This window comes from Schistocerca piceifrons, chromosome 6 (assembly GCF_021461385.2).
Source record: "Schistocerca piceifrons isolate TAMUIC-IGC-003096 chromosome 6, iqSchPice1.1, whole genome shotgun sequence".
Taxonomy (NCBI): domain Eukaryota; kingdom Metazoa; phylum Arthropoda; class Insecta; order Orthoptera; family Acrididae; genus Schistocerca; species Schistocerca piceifrons.
The window spans coordinates 519271945-519291065 of NC_060143.1; the positions used below are offsets into that span (position 1 = coordinate 519271945).

Sequence of the window (19121 nt, forward strand, 5' to 3'; positions counted from 1 at the left end):
TTTTTACAGTTTGACGATAATTTATGGATTTGTAGTTTTAGCTTGACGATGTCCGCTAGGGCAAACGGTAGTTACTGTTATTCTGAAGAAGGTTGGGTTATCCCGACTGAAACCTAGGTAAATTCTAGGTAAACGGTGCAACTGAGGCTGTTGGTTATTAAAATTAAAATTAGTTTCATACAGTCCTGATCTCTCACCGCGTGATTTCCACAAGCTGGACCTGAAGAAAGACATTCGTGGCTGTCAGTTGGCTTCGGACGAAGAAGTGCACTCATGGATACAATCATGGTTTCGTAGGCAACTGCAGACTTCTTTCCACGAAGACATTGACCGTGTCTCACAATGGGATAGCTGTATTAAAGGTTATGGCGACTACTTCCGACATAATGAACAGTTTACTTACTTTATTTCCAAATGTCTCGTTTTCATTTGACTACCGCTTATACATTCACATTCGTATTAACAGGTGAGCCAAACGTTATGTCCACTGCCACTGCGAGATTGAATGACGCGTTGGTGGCGTTGCGAGCAAATGTAAGCGCAGCAGGAACGAACGGGGAGTGATTCTAGTGATGATATTGGCCGAAAGAAGGGAAATCCAATGACATAAGCGACTCTGACAAAGACTAGATTCCTGTGGACAGGCGCCTGGGAAGGAGCATTTCGGACACGGCAAAGCCGGTCTGCTAATCGCGGGCAACTTTAGTGAGCATATACACAAAGTGGTTGAAGGGTGGAGAAACCACCAACAGGTGACGGACTGTTGGACGTCCACGCCTTATCACTGGCCTCTCTGTAAAGTAGGACAGGCAACGAACAGTGGCAGATATGATGTAGTTGGTGGGTGCCAGGAGGTGCCGTATTAAACCTCGGCCGAGCCTTACTGTGGTGTGCGTACTGTAAGACCTATGGTACACACACCATCAGATTATTTGACTTGTCACTCTAACGAAGTAAGCGAGTGTCAGCACTATGTCTCGTGGTCTTATTGTGGCGTGTTTTGCTGTTAGGTCAGACGATAGAAATGCCACTGGCATGCTTAGAGTAGCAGATTGACGGTGACCAACTTTAAACAGAACTTGATTAATTTTCACGCACACTTATTAAAATAATAAAAAGCATAGACACTATGTAACCTGATTCTGAATGCTGTTTACAATTGACAATCTGAAATTCCATTGGTCTTGGGACGTTAATCTCATTCTCACATATCTCTGATACTTGACAAAGTGTCTATACATTTACCTTCATGGCTATGTACAGGAATATGATAGTCTTATTAGGTGCAGACTGAAACTTGACTATAGACTGGTACAGACTAATGCAGACTGGTACAGACTGGTGCAGATCAAATGCAGACTGACTAATCGGAGGTCTGTACACTCGTTATAATGCCTCGCGCATTCAGGTATCACTGTGCGAGTGTGATCAGCGAGGAGAAAAGGTTCTACGTTAGCAGCAATCACATTGGCTGCGTTACATATTAATACGCGGATCGGCGGAAGCAGAATTTGGTCCGTCTCTAAGGCAGCGCCATCTCGTAGTGTGGAGACGGACGAGCGCTGCGCCTGCGCTGTTGTGCTTAGCGGGGAGCGCTCTAGTGGGAAAGTTGTGTACGCGCTGACTACGCGGAACTATGTAAACAACACTTTCAAATGATTTATTCGTTTCCGCTACAGTGTTTCGTTGACCTCGGTCCACGTCACAGGCCCGCAGTGCTGAGCCCATTGCCCCAGAGATCTGTGCAACGCTGTAGAGTTCCGATTATGTCAGGATGGCTGTCCAGCAGCCGACTCAGCGGCCACCATCCCCGTTGACTCCGCGCTGCTCCACCGGGAGCCACAGGCTGGCCCCACTGTTGCTTCTTTCTTGGCTGGTGTAGCTAGGATCGCGGCGGCAACGATCGCCCCCTAACTGGCGTCCGAATCTGCGACCCCTCGCCTCAGTAGTCTCCGGCGTGTGTTGGGACTCGAGACGCCTGCCCGCGATAGCGAGCCAAAGAGTGGCCCGCCCTGGCTGGATGCAGACCCCACATCGGCCTCCGAGGGTCGAACCAACGACCCGCCGTGGACTGGGACGTTATCGCCCCAGCGGAGTGACATGCCCCGCTGCCCAGGAGAGCTGCCTCACTTGAATGAATCTCGTTAGAAAACCACACCTATTTATACTCGGCTGCGCGCCTCTGTTTCGCTAACGCATCGCTCCGAGTCACGTACGCCCCACACCCTGGCTGCGCCATACGAACCTCTGCTTTTACCCTTTTCAGCGGTTCGCTGGCCCTGTGGCCTCCATTCCACTTCGCAACCGCTGGTCAGTGTAACTTACTGCAATCTGGCCTGCACCTGGCTGTAACTTGTGCTCAGAACATCGCACAAAACTAACTTTCCCTATCCTAAACGGTGGTGCCGCTAGAGTGATGACAGAATAGATGGTGTAGGCACAAGTGTTTCAGAACTCATCGTTCAGCACGAACTGTAGAAGAAGGGGCTCTGCAGCAGACGACCTCCGCGTGTTTCCACGTTCACCCAACGACCTCCTAAATTACGACTGCAGCTGGCACGGAATCATCGAGTCTGGAGCGTGGATCCATGGAAACGCGTCGCATGGTCGGATGAATCACGTCGTTTCTTGTTGCACCAGTTCGATGGTCGTACCCGGATATGCCGTTACCCAAGCGAACGGCAGCTCAAAACATACATTGCACTTCGGACGCTGGCCAATGGCACAGTATTAAGTTGCTTCCTTGCATGGGACCCGTGTTAATAATCGAACGCACCACGACACCTTTGGAGTACGTGAACGTTATGGACAATCACCTGCATCCCCGACGCTCTTACAGCGGGATAACTTCCATTTCAAAAGGCCAGAATCGTGCTACAGCGGTTTGAGGAGCACGATGGTGAACTTACATTGATGTCTTGGCTTACCAATTTGCCTGATATCAACCCGATGGAATATGTCAGGGACGCTATTGGGCACTAACTGCACTTACACAAACCTCAGTCCCACGGTTTACTGTAACTGCATACAGGTCTGGCGTCACATCCCTCCAGTAACCTAATAAGGACTTGAAAACATCTGCCATTCAGAACCACTGCTGCTATTCAAAGATGGAAGAACGTGTTATTAAGAATGTGGTCTTAATGTTTTGGCTCATCTGTGCATCTGTGGAAACTACCCGAGCTGCCACTACGACTGCCACAGTGCACTTCGTCTTCAGGCCACTAGTGGCCTACCGGCACCATCCGACCGCCGTGTCATCCTCAGTGGAGGATGCGGATAGGAGGGGCGTGGGGTCAGCACACCGCTCTCCCGGTCGTTATGATGGTATTCTTGACCGAAACCGCTACTATTCGGTCGAGTAGCTCCTCAATTGGCATCACGAAGCTGAATGCACCCCGAAAAATGGCAACAGCGCATGGCGGCCTGGAAGGTCACCCATCCAAGTGCCAACCACGTCCGACAGCGCTTAACTTCGGTGATCTCACGGGAACCGGTGTATTCACTGCGGCAATGCCGTTGCCAAGACTCTCATAGTGGCAGTTATATATTCATTTGCTGCAAGACAGGCTTTACGGACTTACAACGATAGTAAATTGGTGGTGGCTTTTGACTCATTCGTTAGTGGTTAAAGTTGCAAATCTGTCAGGCAGTTTTGGAAATACAGAATATGAAAAGATCATCAAACCATAGTACCGTCACAGGAATATTTTGAGTACAAAATTAAACAATATAAGATAAATTGAGGAAGAAAGGAGGGCTCTGAAAAGCATCGTTACGTCTCCCACTCCTATAAAAGTGACTTCTCCGGTATCATACACAATGCAATGGAAATTATTCATAGAGAACATTTGAGGCAGAGTTCCCACAGACAGACGTTCTGGAAAAGACCTGAAAGCAACTTTTTCAGGAATTTTTTGTAGAAAAATGTGTTCTAAACTTCTTCAGATCCTGAAATGGACCTTGTATGAATATTCATCGCAAAATCCAGTTGCATCAGAGGCGACAATATAAAATCAGGGAATTAGTAATCATTCCACTGACAATCAAACAGCTCGTAAACACACAGATAAGATATAAACTCCTATCCCTTAGTTTCTCCAACCGCATGCGTTCGTCGAAATGATGCCACAGTCAAATCACGAAGGCTAAGCTTCTCAGCTCTCGGGTCTTTCTACAATGATATTGATGCCAGAACGTTGTACCTCAGTTTTCAAATCTGTGGCAACCATTAAAGAAACTGAATGGTCTAAAGTCACGGGAAGGATTGTTCCACATGAACATGGGACATTTATAAGGCCCTAACGCTCTGGCTGGGTGCGACGTACGGCAGTATGTTCCGGGGAAATATGTGGTGAACGTGGCACTACGTTGCGAGTTCACGGGCGTTGAACATGGGATGGTAATCGGTACAGCCGGTCGATGTGGCCGAGCGGTTCTAGGCGCTTCAGTATGGAACTGCGCAACCGCTATGATCGCATGTTCGAATCCTGCCTCGGGTACGGATGTGTGTGATGTCCTTAGGTTAGTTAGGTTTAAGTAGTTCTAAGTTCTACTAGGGGACTGATGACCTCAGAGGTTAAGTCCCATAGTGTTCAGAGCCATTTTTGGTAATCGGTACAAGACACTTGGAGATACTCAGATACACAAGAACTCCGGTTACCAGGATTACCACTGTCTACCGTCGATCTTTAGTCTTCAAGAGACAATGTTTCCACACACCAAAACTACCCACACGATGACGACACGTGTTTAACAAACGGACGTCTCGTCGCCGCCACTATGTTGGTTAAGCGACTGAATAGTGACTTCTACGGGAACGTCGCATAACAGACACATCCGTAATGTAGGCCCTAGAGTGCAGCACCACAAAGCCACAAAATGTCCGCACCGATAGGCAGAATAGCGTTTTGTTACAGTACACTAATGTAACTTTTTTCGTGTATGTACTTGTATCTAGAGAGGACGTACAAAGCAGAAGAAAAGCCTAGCAACAGACATTCGAACGACTGAACAAACAGTCCGCCGAGTTTGGCCGCCATATCGCATGGAAATATGAGAAATTAATGTTACAAATTTCAAATATTTACGCCTGTGACTAGTGCAGAGGGAAAATTGTCTCTGTAAACCATTTTAGTATTATCTGTTGTTTAGAGACAATTGTAAGGAAGTCTTTTTTATCTCTGTCTAGAATAACGTCCTGAGACTATCAGCTCATTAACTCTGACATCCTGGGGTGTCTTAACGAAACACGCAAACTTTGTTGGAAAGACTATATTGGCATGGAATGTGATATCCATTTTATTACCGCTTTCTCCAGTCCTCGTTGGCTTCTTATCTCAGCGATTTGGAAATATTTGACATCAAAGTTGCTGTTATGCACTATACCACAATGACGTCAGAAATCTTTGTAGAATAGGGATGATTAAAGATTTCTTGTAGATGTTGCTTTACCTTCCAGTGTGTAAAACGTGTAAATTACGTGGAGCACCAGTCTCTTGATTTTCATTTTTCAATAAAAAAGCAACTTTCTACAATACACAAATTTTTGTACAGAAATAATTTATTATCTTGGTGTTTGGCATTTTCTCTTTAAAAGAGCCTGTGTAATACCAATTGTGATATCTGATTTATTCATTCAAACCTAATATGAAATACCGCTAAGTAACAAAATGAAATTTTTTATCTTTCATTTTTCGGCAGCTGTTTGATCGTAGCTGATTACTCTTCAGGTATCACTTTCGTCAGATGTATTTTATCAAATGGTTCAAATGGCTCGGAGCACTATCGGGCTTAACATCTGAGGTCATCAGTCCCCTAGACTTAGAACTACTTAAACCTAACTGACCTAAGGACAGCAGACACATCCATGCCCGAGGCAAGATTCGAACCTGCGACCGTAGCAGTCGCGCGTTCCCGGACTGAAGCGCCTAGAACCGGTCGGCCAACGGACCCGGCTGTATTTTATCCACATATTTTGTAACACAGAAACCACTGAAAAGGGAGTAAATACATTGGCCGGCCTGTGTGGCCGAGCGGTTCTAGGCGCTTCAGTCTGGAACCGCACGACCGCTACGGTCGCAGGTTCGAATCCTGTCTCGGGGACGAATGTGTGTGATGTCCTTAGTTAGGTTTAAGGAGTTCTAAGTTCTAGGGTACTGATGACCTCAGAAGTTAACTCCCATAGTGCTCAGAGCCATTTGAACCATTAGAATACATTGGAGGCAATGAATTAGGTACAGTAAATTAGGGAAAATTTATAAATAAACAATTTCCATGGAAAACCAAAAGAGACTGGAACGAGAGTTGAGTACGATGTTACACTGCATCCAGCCTCTGGGGATTTGTAATCTTTGGTGATAACATCTCTTTAATCATGATAATGAGGTAGGACTGTGGGGAAGGTGAAACAAAGACTGCGCTTTGATGGCAGAACACTTAGAAGATGCCTCAAACCCACTAAATAGACAGCCTACATTACACTTGTCCGTCCTCTGCTGGAATATTGCTGCGGGTTATGGGATCCTTACCAGGTAGGATTGACGGAGGACATCGAAAAAGCGCAAAGAAGGGCAACTCGTTTCGTGTTATCGAGCAATAGGGGTGAGAGTGTCACTGATGTGATACGCGAGTTGGGGTGACAGTCACTGAAACAAAGGCGGTTTTCTTTGCAGCGAGATCTATTTACGAAATTTCAAAGACAAACTTTCTCTTCCGAATGCGCAAATATTTTTATTAAAAACTACTGGCTTTACGTATAGTTTTTAAGAGTTCCTCCTGTTGTCATAGGTAGCTTCATATATAAGTTTCTTTACTAGCATAAGCAACCGTGTGCGGTTATTTTTAGGTTTCATCTCCTATTTAGCTCGTCTTTTGTTCTACCCATTTCATTTCATTGTTTTGACATATGTTGATCCACGGTTGGGAATATATGGGCTATTTAGCCCCGACCCATGTACAAACTTTTCGTATTCGTAGGCGCATGCGCATTCAGATAACTTCCCTTGTCTTGCGCATGTGCATAGATAGCGGGTCAGGCTTGTAAGTGAGCCACCGTTTGCAGCTGCAGTTTTTGGCGGGTCATGGCCCATCGAAGATAGGCCGGTGTGAGGTGGTGCGTACACCATTAAATTAAGTAGTGGTTTTGACTTTGTGCATATGTACTGTTTGTGTTTTCCTTTTCTTTTTCGTTTATAAATGTATAGCTATGGTGTTCTTTTAATCATTGACAAAGGTCTTCTTAGCCACCTGTGGGTTTTATTATTGCTCTGAAGAAGGTGTAGTTATCTACGCCGAAACCTGTGTTAACACCTAACACTAGGTGCTTTTTTCGCAATCGCGGCGGGTTTTTAGTTTTTTAATATATTAACCAACGATTGCTGACGCGCTGCGATGTTGAAGGTTCGAAAACATTTTGTTGACATCCACCTACGTAGGTAAGAGAAATCAGAGCTCGAACGGAAAGATTTAGGTCTTCCTTTTTCCCACCCGCCATTCGAGAGTGGAATGGTACAGAAGTAGTATGAAAATGGTTCGATGAAACCTCTGCCAGGCACTTAAGTGTGAATTGCAGAGTAACCATGTAGATGTAGGACAAAGCAATGGATTAAAATTTGTGCCAGTACTGCGATTCGAACCTAGGGCCCCTGATTACTAGGCAGACACGCTACTCGCTACGCCTTACTGCCGGTACAGATGTTGTTGAGTATGTAGGGGCTGCCCGGAGCAGGTTTCGGCCACCACACTTTCGTGCATGTTTCGCAGGCCAGGCACGGCTCTTGCCTCAACTAAGAGGTTGTTTGTAAACATAACAACCCCAAGCTGCTGTATACAGCCCAGCCAGCGGCAGTCGGCACAGCATCTGGGGGGGCGCCAGTCGTGCCACAATGTGGGGTGCGAGTCGCAGCACACGGCCCTGCAGTCGTGGGTGTTGTGTTCTCCAACATTTTATTGAAAGTAACTTCTTCTACACTACAATAGCTGGCTGTACAATAGATGTAGACGTCTGTCGATCTAGCCGGATATGTGGTTCCTCTCGGTCGGCTGGTACTTCGATCGGCGGTGCAGTACAGCGGCTTCGGTGATATCTTCTCGGAGACTCTGCTATAGCGGTTGCCATTAGCAGCGGACGAAGACTGGTCTGCCTTCGACCGGCCGGGCTTATATAGTGAGCTGGAGCCAATAGAGACCCGGCGTAGGAATCCGTGGCCGGATATGTCGCGGCTACCTCTGCAAAGAAAGGTTCCTATTAACCGACTGGAATCTTCGGCGTGTTTACCTCAAGTCTTCGCCTGTTTGGCTGTTGGTTTGTTTCCCCTCATAGCGTGGCTGTTATGCGGTGCTGCCTGCCACTTAGGGAAACCCCATGGCAGAAAGTACAGTGGGCACTCATTTACGTCCACATGGTGACATGCTGAATTGGGACCACGCTTGTATCATTGTGTGTTTAAGTCGGTGCTCCGCCCACGGAGATCGATTTACGTCCCGAGCTCCGACCGACCAGTATCTGCCTCGAGTCTCGGCTACGGACACCGCCTGCTGCTGCCACTTAACTGCCCACCAAGGTGCCGTGCTGCCCTCGTCCTGAGCTACGTGTGATGCTGCACTTCCACCAGCCGCTGCGAGGGCACCGCTTCGCAGTATTTTTCGTGATTGGCCACGTGATCATTAGCCTTGTGGGGCCACGTCGTTACCAATAGGCTGCCTACGAGCTCTCAGTCTCATAGGGCCATGCAGTCACAGCACCTGCTGTTCACCAGGAGACTGCCTACGAATGACAGGCTACTGAGACTGCGGTAGTTAATCTTCCCTGCTCCTCAGTACGCCTCGTGTGCCAAGTTTCGTAGACATTGGATCTGACATAATTAAATTTTCCTTGAGACATTTAAGTGTCAACTTTATTTACGATAACGATATAAGCTGAAGAAATGAATTAAAATTTATGTAAACAAAATGGTTCAAATGGATCTGAGCACTATGGGACTTAACATCTGAGGTCATCAGTCCCCTAGAACGTAGAACTACTTAAACCTAACTAACCTAAGGACATTACGCACATCCATGCCCGAGGCAGGAATCGAACCTGCGACCGTAGCAGTCGCGCGGTTCCGGACTGAAGCGCCTAGAACCTCTCGGCCACAGCAGCCGGCTATTTATGCAACAACTGGGACTGGAACCAAGGTCTCTTTGCTTGCTAGGCCTGTGCGCTAGCCACGGCAGAAGCTGCATGGATTACCCTTGTCCAATGCCCTATCCAACACAAATTTCAAGTCACGTCTTCAGCTTATTTTTTTCGTTCCTAAATCGTCACTATTGTCAAGTATCTCTGATATTGGAACACCACCTCAGACTTGGATGTAATCCTACCTGCACCTCAGGTACAAGTGATCTGTAAATGTGATATAATTAAATTTTCCTTTGAGACATTTGAGTCTCAACGTTATCTGAAGACGTGAACTGTTGTGTTTTGGAGGGTATTACAGTAACAGGTATTGTTTGACTGTCATCCGCGGTACTCTGACAACACAGCGGTACTTGTACAATATTCTACGCCCCGTCTTGTTGTCCTTCGTCGCAAGGCGTCCTGGGCTTACTTTTCAGCAAAACCTTGTCCACCCGCACACAGCTACAGTTTCTACTGCTTGTCTTTGTGCTTACCAAACCCTACCTTGGCCAGAAAAGTCACCAGATCTCTCCCCTGTTGAGAAAGTTTGGAGCATAGTGGTCAGAACTCTATAACCAGCTAGGGATTTTTACTGTCTAACGCTCCAAGTGGACAGAAGTTGACACGATATCCCTTAGGAGGACATCCATAACTCTCTGAATCTGACGATCGAACGCTCCAAGTGGACCCAAGTTACACTATATCCCTCGAGAGAACATCCAACAACCCTATAAATCAATGTCAAATCTTGCAGAAGGGGTGGGGAGGGGGGTGGAGGGTGGGTTGAAGCTGACCAACGCGCTATTGTCTTGCTCGATTTGTGAAGCGCTCTGTCTTGACTAAATCATCCGATTTTTCTGAAATTGCTATCTTCTGTTTGTCGGAGCATGTAAGACACATCTACAATTTCCGTCGTCTCATTCGAATAGTTCCTTCGTTTTCTATTGACAATTTTGAATGCTAGAACTGGAAATCACTGCTTTACTTCAGCTCATTGTTGGTTTTCGTAGCCTTCCTCAGCGCCTTATTCACATCTCATGTACCTCCAATTAGAAATTAAACAAGTGTACCAGAATACGTCACGTACCAATCACAATTCCACAATTCCGAAAATCGCGGATTCTCTACGAATCAACTAGTATCGAAATCTAACGAGTCCAGTGTCTTGGACATTGATTCTTTGTTGTTAAATATTTTTATAGTATATTAATGTTCCCTTCTTACCTCCATAGCAGTCCAGTCATTCGAAGGGAGATAAAGAATGGAGTATAATAGAAAATTATAATCTGTCTCAAATGTCGCTGCATCTGACAAACAATTTTTGTTAGCTGAGCTACCGAAGCACGACTCACGGCCGGTACTCACAGCTTTACTTCTGCCAGTACCTCGTCTCCTACCTTCCAAGCTTTACAGAAGTCTCGGTCGGGCACGCAGTTTTAATCTGCCAGGAAGTTTCATATCAGCGCACACTCCGCTGCAGAGTGAAAATCTCATTCTGGAATTTTTGTTAGTTCGTTTTTTTTCATTTAAAAGAGTTTAACATTTAAGAATACAATTGTCATCATGAAACACATGCCAGCTGTTTAATATATTCAGTAATTATTTTACTATGAATAATCATCCTTCAACAATATTCAGACGTTTGACATGGATTATAAAGTGTGCTACATTACAAAGCGATGAGACTAGGGCCTTCCGTCGGGCACATCGTTCACCGAGTGCAAGTCTTTTCATTTGACGTCACTTCGGTGACTTGCACGTCGATGGGGATGAGAAGACGATGAAGACAACAAAACACCCAGTCCCTGAGCGGAGAAAATCTCCGACCCAGCCGGGAATCGAATACGTGCTCTTAGGATTGACATTCTCTCGCGCTGAACACTCAGCGGGTTACAAAGCTATGACCTAAGGACAATGTTTTTTATACAGGATTATCACTACACAGCTGTGTGTGTGTGTGTGTGTGTGTGTGTGTGTGTGTGTGTGTGTGTGTGTGTCTGTGAGAGAGAGAGAGAGAGAGAGAGAGAGAGAGAGAGAGAGAGAGAGAGAGAAGAGTATAACTAGTACAAATAACAACGACATTATTAACGGTGAGTGGACCTGTTAGCAACACGCGCCCTTGCTGGATACAGCAAGTTGAATGGCAGAAAAAAATGCTTCTCCCGTTTTCTCTTTCGGTCTTAGTAATAAATAAAGGCAAGTGTAAACTTTACTAACTTTTAATATCGGGAGTATCGTCCCATTCCCCTATGTAACTGGTAATTTATACATTCCAGGAATAAACCTTTTAAAAAGTAGTTTTTCTATAGATGCCCAAAATTTGGACATTTAAACTGCTTTGGGGAAATTCCGAGGCAAATGCCCGTTTGTAAATGTCCTGCTTACTGGGCATTTGTCCAGCCTGCATCACTAGTCTTACCACTGTGTGTCACCACTCTTTGGTAGTTTTAATGTGTCAGGAAGTTCCACAACATTGTACACACCGCTGCAGATTGAAAGTTTTAGTTTGGAAGTGGCCCCTAGGCTGCTGTGAGCAGTTGCTCTGTGATATCCATTCTTCAGAGTGTCACTCCGTCAAGTTCTGCAAGAGCAGGCTTTTGTAATGCTTGTATTACAGGAAATCAATATTGGCAGATTTGAAGCTTTGAGAGAACTACTTAAGTTACGCTTGAACGGATCAGTCGTTACGAGCATAGTTGTGTCGCAGGTTTCATGGTTCCAATGTCGGTCGAGCACGCAATATTTAGTTGCTAAATACTGAATAAGTTAGCACGTTATTTTCTCGAATTTTAGTGTATTTAACAGACAACTTACAGCTTTCTTCCTCATTACGAAGTTCTGAATCATTTAGCAAGCAGATAACGAAGCGTATACAGGGGACTGAATGTGTAAACCTTGGTACCTGTTGCGGAACTCGTGAAAGTTTTCCTGGGAGTATGAGAGATACTGAAATTCAAGATTTTCTCAACCAACACGTGGAATGGTGTACATGGAGCGGCGTACTCTGGACACTGAATTTCGCCATGACCTGCTGTTCCACAATATTTATACAGCCGGCCACGGTGGCCGAGCGGTTGTAGGCGACTCAGTCCGGAACCGCGCAACTGCTACGGTCGCAGGTTCGAATCCTGCCTTGGGCATGGATGTGTGTAATGTCCTTAGGTTATTTAGGTTTAAGCAGTTCTAAGTTCTAGGGGAGTGGGGGAGTGGTGACCTCAGAAGTTAAGTCCCACAGTGCTCAGAGTCATTTGAACCAATATTTATACGTGACTCATCATGCCCATTTTCAGCAGTCGGATGCATATCTCTGCTACAAATAATTTTCTTGACATGGTTCCTTGTTATACGTTTTGACATATAATCAGTGGAACTGGCAACTGTGGTTCAAAATACGAAGTGATTAGAAGTCTCGACTCGGAATGGTCAGTTCTATTCAATGCTAACCTGTTTCGTTTATTTAAGCATCATCAGAAAACCAGTTGCTGCTAACTATAAGTATTAATTTACCTTCGTTCATATTGGCAGCAAGCATATGCTCTGATGATTATTAAATAACAGTCACGTAACCAGCGAATGAAATTGTCACCTAACCATCCAGCGCGTCCACGTGGCTTAAGACTGGAATAACACAGGCAAGGCCGTTGTTCACGGAAATTAATCGAGCACGTAATGGCACCAAGCCAAATAAATGTCTATAATACTCGTAACTGAGTCAACGTGCTGCTTTCAGTAGATCTGCTACTGTGTCTGATTGGCGCGCTGTATAGGAACTAGGGCTGCCAGGTTGTACGTTTTTCCCATATTCTTACGTTTTTTTACTGTTAATTTCGCCTTACGTTTTATATTTCCCCGTACATCACTTCCTTCCGTTTTTTTTAAATATTTGGCACTAAACTATCGCAGAACCCAATTCTTCCCCTTAATATACATATAACAAAAATTCACATTAATTTGGTTATATTTATTACTATTACCGTTCAGATATACATTTTAGGCTGGGTCTACGTTTAAATTGGTACTTCTGACGATCACTATATCGCATAATCGATAATGTTGTCGATATACTTATTTCCAATTCTGGTGTGTACAACTACAGACGTTTGTAAACTAATAAACTTCGTTGCAGTGATAATTTCTTGAATCCATACAGTGGAAAGTCTAGTTTTCTTAATTTACGTTTGCTCAAGAATTGTAATGAATTCACCAGCGAAGAAGAAACGCAGCAAGCAACAGCAGTACAGTCAAGTGTACTTAAAGAAATGGGAAGCTACTTTCGCGTGGGTTAGGCATGGTTTAACTTCATGCTTTTTGTACGTTGTGCAGGAAGTAATTCAGAGTTTCTCATGGTGGACAGTTTGATCTCAAGCAACACGTTCAGTACAAAAGACATCAGTTAAAGGAGAAAGCAAGTAGTCAAACCACGAAAGTTTCCAAGTATTTTGTGAACTCTAAGAAATCTGAAGCCAACGTTTCATAGCTTGTGAGTTAGGACTTTTGTATCACACAGCCAACACAATCTATGTTATTCAAGTTTGGACTGTAGCAATAAATTGACGTCATGTATATTCACAGATTCAGAAACCGCTGTAAAACTTTACTGTGTCAAGACTAAGGCACAAATGTTGGTGAAAAACGTATTAGCACCTAACAGTGTCAGTGATGTTGTTAATATTCTAAAATCTCCTGAAAATAGTAAGTTTTTCTCAGTAGCAACAGACGCTTCGAATAGAGGCAACAGAAAGATGATCCCAATTTGTATAAGATACTTTGAACCTTTAGTAGGTGTACAGAACAAACTGTTGACATTTATTGAACAGCCTGATGAAGCTTCAAATGCAGTGGCAAAGTTAATTGTTGATAGTCTGGAGAGCCATTTACTAAATATTAATAATTTAACTGCATATAGTGCTGACAATGCTAATGTGAATTTTGGCAGGAAACAATCTCTTTATCAATTACTGCTTTCCATAAATTCCAACCTGCAGAAAGCCAGTTGTTCAAACCACATGGTTCATAATGCGATGAAGCGTGCTATGGAAGAGCTGGAAATGGATGTAGAGAATCTTGTTTTGAAGATCTATAATCATCAGTATCAGCTAAGAGGCGTGAGGAACTGAAATCATTTTTTAATTTATGGATTTTGAGTGGTCTGAGATATTAAGGCATGTGCCCAGAAGATCGCTGTCCTTAACTCCTGCCATTAACAGATTGATTGAGAGCTGGCCAGCTGTAAAGAGCTATTTCAGGAGCATTGATGCCTGTCCAAAGCAACTTGCATCAGTATTTTTAGCTGAAGACCCAGTGAAAGGAATTATTCCTGAAATGTACTTACATTTTGTGTCAAATATAGGAGGTGAAATGCAAACAGTATTCAAATACCTGGAGAAAAGGGAGCTAAGCATCATTGAATCACATGTCTGTGCATGACGTATAAGAAGATTACACAAAGAAGGAAGGATAAATTCTATGGGAGTGAAACCAAGAAATTAATAGGAGAGATTTCATAAACATCTATTAAGAAGATTTCATGTGAATTTGATTCTTTCTATGACACATTGTTGAAATATCTTGAAAAACATTATGACTTCTCAGCTAGTAATAAGTATGCAAGGTTGGAACCTCTTTCTTTGAATGGGGAAATACAATATTGAGATCTTGATCTTTCAGTGGAAACACTTAATCTACAAGATAGGATCAACCTGGATCAGCCATATGAAGAATTTTGTGAAGTGAAAGGTAACTTTACTAAGTGTATCACTAAGGATGGTGATGTTGCGTCTAAGTGGGTAAAATTCTTCACATTAGTGCCTCATCAAAAAGTGACAAATATCTCTCGGCTCATGTGTTTTATACTAAGCACACCAGGTTCAAATGCATTTGTGGAGTGAGTGTTTTCGATGATGAACAAGTGGACTGATGTTAGGAACAGGTGTTCACCAGAACTTATAAAATCAGAGCTTCGAATAGTAATAAATTTTGACATATCCTGCAAAGATATTTTTAACCAGCCAAAGAATGACAGCACTTTGCTACATAAAGCTAAATCAGTTTCAAAATACCATTAGTGATATGAAGGAATAGGCCTAAAGATGTAAATGTGAGATTTTTTGATTGAAAATGGCATTTAATAAACATATGAATGCACTAGCAATTAAAAAATACGTCCATGAAAAATCTTCCTTTTTTTGTGAAGAAAGTGGCAACCCTAATAGGAACCTACTACTCGATCAAGTACTCTCAACGAAAAGCACAATTGAACATGGCGGCGTTGCTGTCAGGGATTCTCCGAGCCTTAATCCGTAGGTAACGGTAATCCGCTGCAATAGTAGCCCTTGGGTGGCCTGAGCGAGGCATGTCGTCGACAGTTCCTGTCCCTTGTATCTCCTCCATGTCCGAACAGCGTCTATTTGTTTCACTCCAAGACGCCTGGACTCTTCCCTCGTTGAGAGCCCCTCCTGTCGCACAATAACAATGCGGACGCGATCGAACCGCGGTATTGATCTTCTAGGCATGGTTGAACTACAGACAACACGAGCCGTGTACCTCCTTCCCAGTGGAGTGACTGGGACCGATCGACTGTCGGACCCCCTCCATCTAATAGGCGCTGCTCATGCATGGTTGTTAACATCTTTGGACGGGTTTAGTGACATCTCTGACCAGTCAAAGGGACTGTGTCTGTGATACAATATGCACATTCACCGTCTATCTTCAGGAGTTCTGGGAACAGGGGTGATGCAAAACATGTTTTGATGTGTGTATAAATGTTTTTATTAGGTGGCTAATGAGTGAAAGAATTAGATGCGTCATTCCTTAGTGTAAGAATCTTAGGAAATATGTCACGTGAAGATCACATAGACTTAGCAACATACACAAGGGAAGTGACAGACTCGAAATACTGGTGGACACTGGACAGCAACACTTTCTCTACGGATGAAATTGCTCACAAAATACATGTACGATGTAGAACCTTCTCTGTTTTGTAGTTCGCAGCGATAGAATATAGGAAACTGATTTATTTCAGGGAGAACAAAAATATGATATTTGCTGATGTCATTTTAATTTGGAAACGGCAAACGATAAGGAAGAACACTTTAACAGAATATTTTGTGTCTTGGAAACACGTTACAGCACGAACACCAACAGAAGTAATTTAAGGGTAATGGAATGTAGTCGAATGAAATCAGCTGATGTTGCGGAATTATGTTTGGGAAAGAACAAAGGAAAAATGTCTGTAGGGATAAGTATTAGGTTGGTGCATGAGTTCGTAGTGTTCTTCCATAAATTTAATAAACAGAACAGAAACACATAACAGAGACTTTACTCATCAATAATATATTCTCCTTCATTATTTACAACAGTCTGCCAACGCTGGATAACTGTTCGATTCCGCGACTGTAGAAATCAGGTGATTTTCAGGCGAAGAACTCGTAGAGCCATATTAGGAGAGCATTTTCATCCGGAGAGAAAGTTCCTTGACGGTTCTTCGACAGAGAGCGGAAAAGGTGAAAATCTGAGGGCGCAAAATCAGGTGAATGAGGTGGGTCTTCAGCCTAGCAGAATGTTGGTTGGCGCTGTCGTGAAGTAGCTTCAGTTCGCGCAGTCTTCCTGGTCGTTATTCTTGGACTGCGTCTGCAAGACGTCTCAGATGTTGACAGTAAATGTCAGCAGCAACGGTTACACCTCTGGGAAGTAATTCGTAGTACACCACGACCTCACAGTTCCACCAGATGCGTAACATTACGTTTTGTGGATGCCCGCAGGTCTTTGCACGGGGAAGTGCTGCTTTGTTTGGCCTCAACTATTCCTTTCCTTTCCTTACGTTAGCGCAAAGACACAATTTCTCATAACCAGTAACGATACAGGATCGGAATGGCCGGTGTTGTTCACGGAATGCCGGACATTTGCCACACCGGACATTTGCTACGCCGGACATTTGCCACACTTGCCCCTTCGCCAGGTAGCTTGAGTAGCGATCCCTCAGGTAAGGGACGCCATTCCCCGCACTACCTCTGTCCGCTTTCAAACCACCGTCTGCACATCTTACTCGAGACAACCAGTACGTAAGGGACCTTCTTCTTCGACATCTTGGTCAAATACAGAGCTTCTTTTCCGAAATCGAAATATTTGTAACTTTTGGGAAACGAAAGCAAGACCGACGATTATGTCAGCATGTAATTAGTTCTGCCAAGTATAAATATAGATTCGTCTGTCTGTGCGGTAGCTTCCTTTCATGCTTACTGATTGCGATAGAAACAGTCCATCGGCATGGGAGCAACAAGAAAAGAACGATGAAACGAGAATGCAAATGTACGCTAATCATTTCTTTTTTATCACTGCATTTGTGCCTACTTTAATTACTACAACTGCATACCCAAAAGACACTAGGGAAAGAATAAATGGGTTTGTGAATTGTTTGAAAAGAACAACGGCATACTCCATATTAATTTACTCTCTAAAAACATTAGTTAATAAAGTGTAGTGGGACAATGTTCAAAACAACTGAAAACACGTCCACTAAATAGAGATAAGAACATTTATGATTGACATGTCATCTAAAGTCGACTTACAATTTTAAAATGTTAGAAATAAGAAAATGAACTAATACAGAATGCTACGCTTGTAACGTACGTTGTTGTTCTACATTGTTTAGCTGTGGTATTTACAGGGTCACAGAGAAAGCATCTTAGGTTTTGGAGGGAATAGCCGTAATTGTAATTATCTGCGCTACAACAGAAACAAGAAGGACAACTTAAGGAAAAATAATGTGAGCTCACTATCGACTTTGAAGCAGATAGTTCTCGTGACTTAGTATGGGCAGAGGCTATACTCGACAACAGGAATAAATTAATAACTGGCTCCTTTTACCGACCCCCTGTCTCAGATGAAACAGTTGCTGAACAGTTCAAAGAAAAGAAAACTTGAGTCTCATCACAAATAGGTACCCTGCTCATACAATTATGGTTGGCAGTTACTTCAATCTACCTTCCGCATGTTAACAAAATACATTTTCGTACCCTATTGTAAATAGAACACAACTTCCATAATTGTTCTAAATGCTTTTTTAAAAATTATGTTTAACAATTAGTTGACGAGGCTACACAAATTGTAAATGGTTACGAAAACACACTTGACCTCTTAGCCACAAATAATCCTGAGCATCACGACGGATACAGGGATTAGTGAACACACAGTCGTAGAGAGGCTCACTTCCGTAACAAAGAAATTCACCAAAACTAAACGCGAAATATATCTATTTATAAAAGCAGCTAAAAATTCAGGTGACATCTTTCTAAGAGATAGTCTCCAATCCTTCCAAACTATGTAAATTGAGACTATAGGTGGCTTAAGTTCAAAGAAATAGTATCAACAGCACTCGAGATATTCATACCAAATAAATTAATAAGAGACGGAACTGATCCTCCATGGTACACAAAAAACGACAGAAAGCTGTTGCAGGAGCACCGCAAAAGGCACGTATAATTTAGACGAACGCAAAATCTCCAAGATTGGTGAAGATTTACTGAGGTTCGAAGTTTGGTGCGGATTTCAATGCGAGATGCATTTAATAGTTTCCACAACGAAACTCGCTCTAGAAATGTGGCGGAAAATCCAAAGAGATACTGGTCCCATGTTAAGTAAACCAGTGGAAAGGCTCAATAAGTACCTTTACTGCGCGACACCGACGGTAATGTTACTGATGACAGTGCCACTAAAGTGGAGTTAGTAAATGCATTTTCTGATATTGCTCCACCAAGGAAGACGAAGTAAATATTCCAGAATTCGAAATGAGAACAGCTGCAAACAAAATTTAGAAGTAGATATCCCTGGTGTTGCAAAGCAACTGAAATTACACTGACAGTGACAGAGGAAATGATCAAATATCTCTTCAAAAAGTCTCTAATGTATAAGAAAAGTAGGTCTAATACATTTATTTCTGATGTTCTTTAGTAACAATTAA

The 19121-nt window shown here is 43.5% G+C and overlaps 1 protein-coding gene and 1 pseudogene across 3 annotated transcripts in view; both read right to left on the reverse strand.

Annotated features, from left to right (window-relative positions):
- The window catches only part of LOC124802909 (synaptotagmin 1-like), a 1021155-nt gene that overhangs the window by 810374 nt on the left and 191660 nt on the right, over nt 1–19121 (reverse strand). The gene's annotated exons all lie outside the window — the stretch shown is intronic.
- On the reverse strand, nt 3407–3524 carry LOC124803529 (annotated as a pseudogene).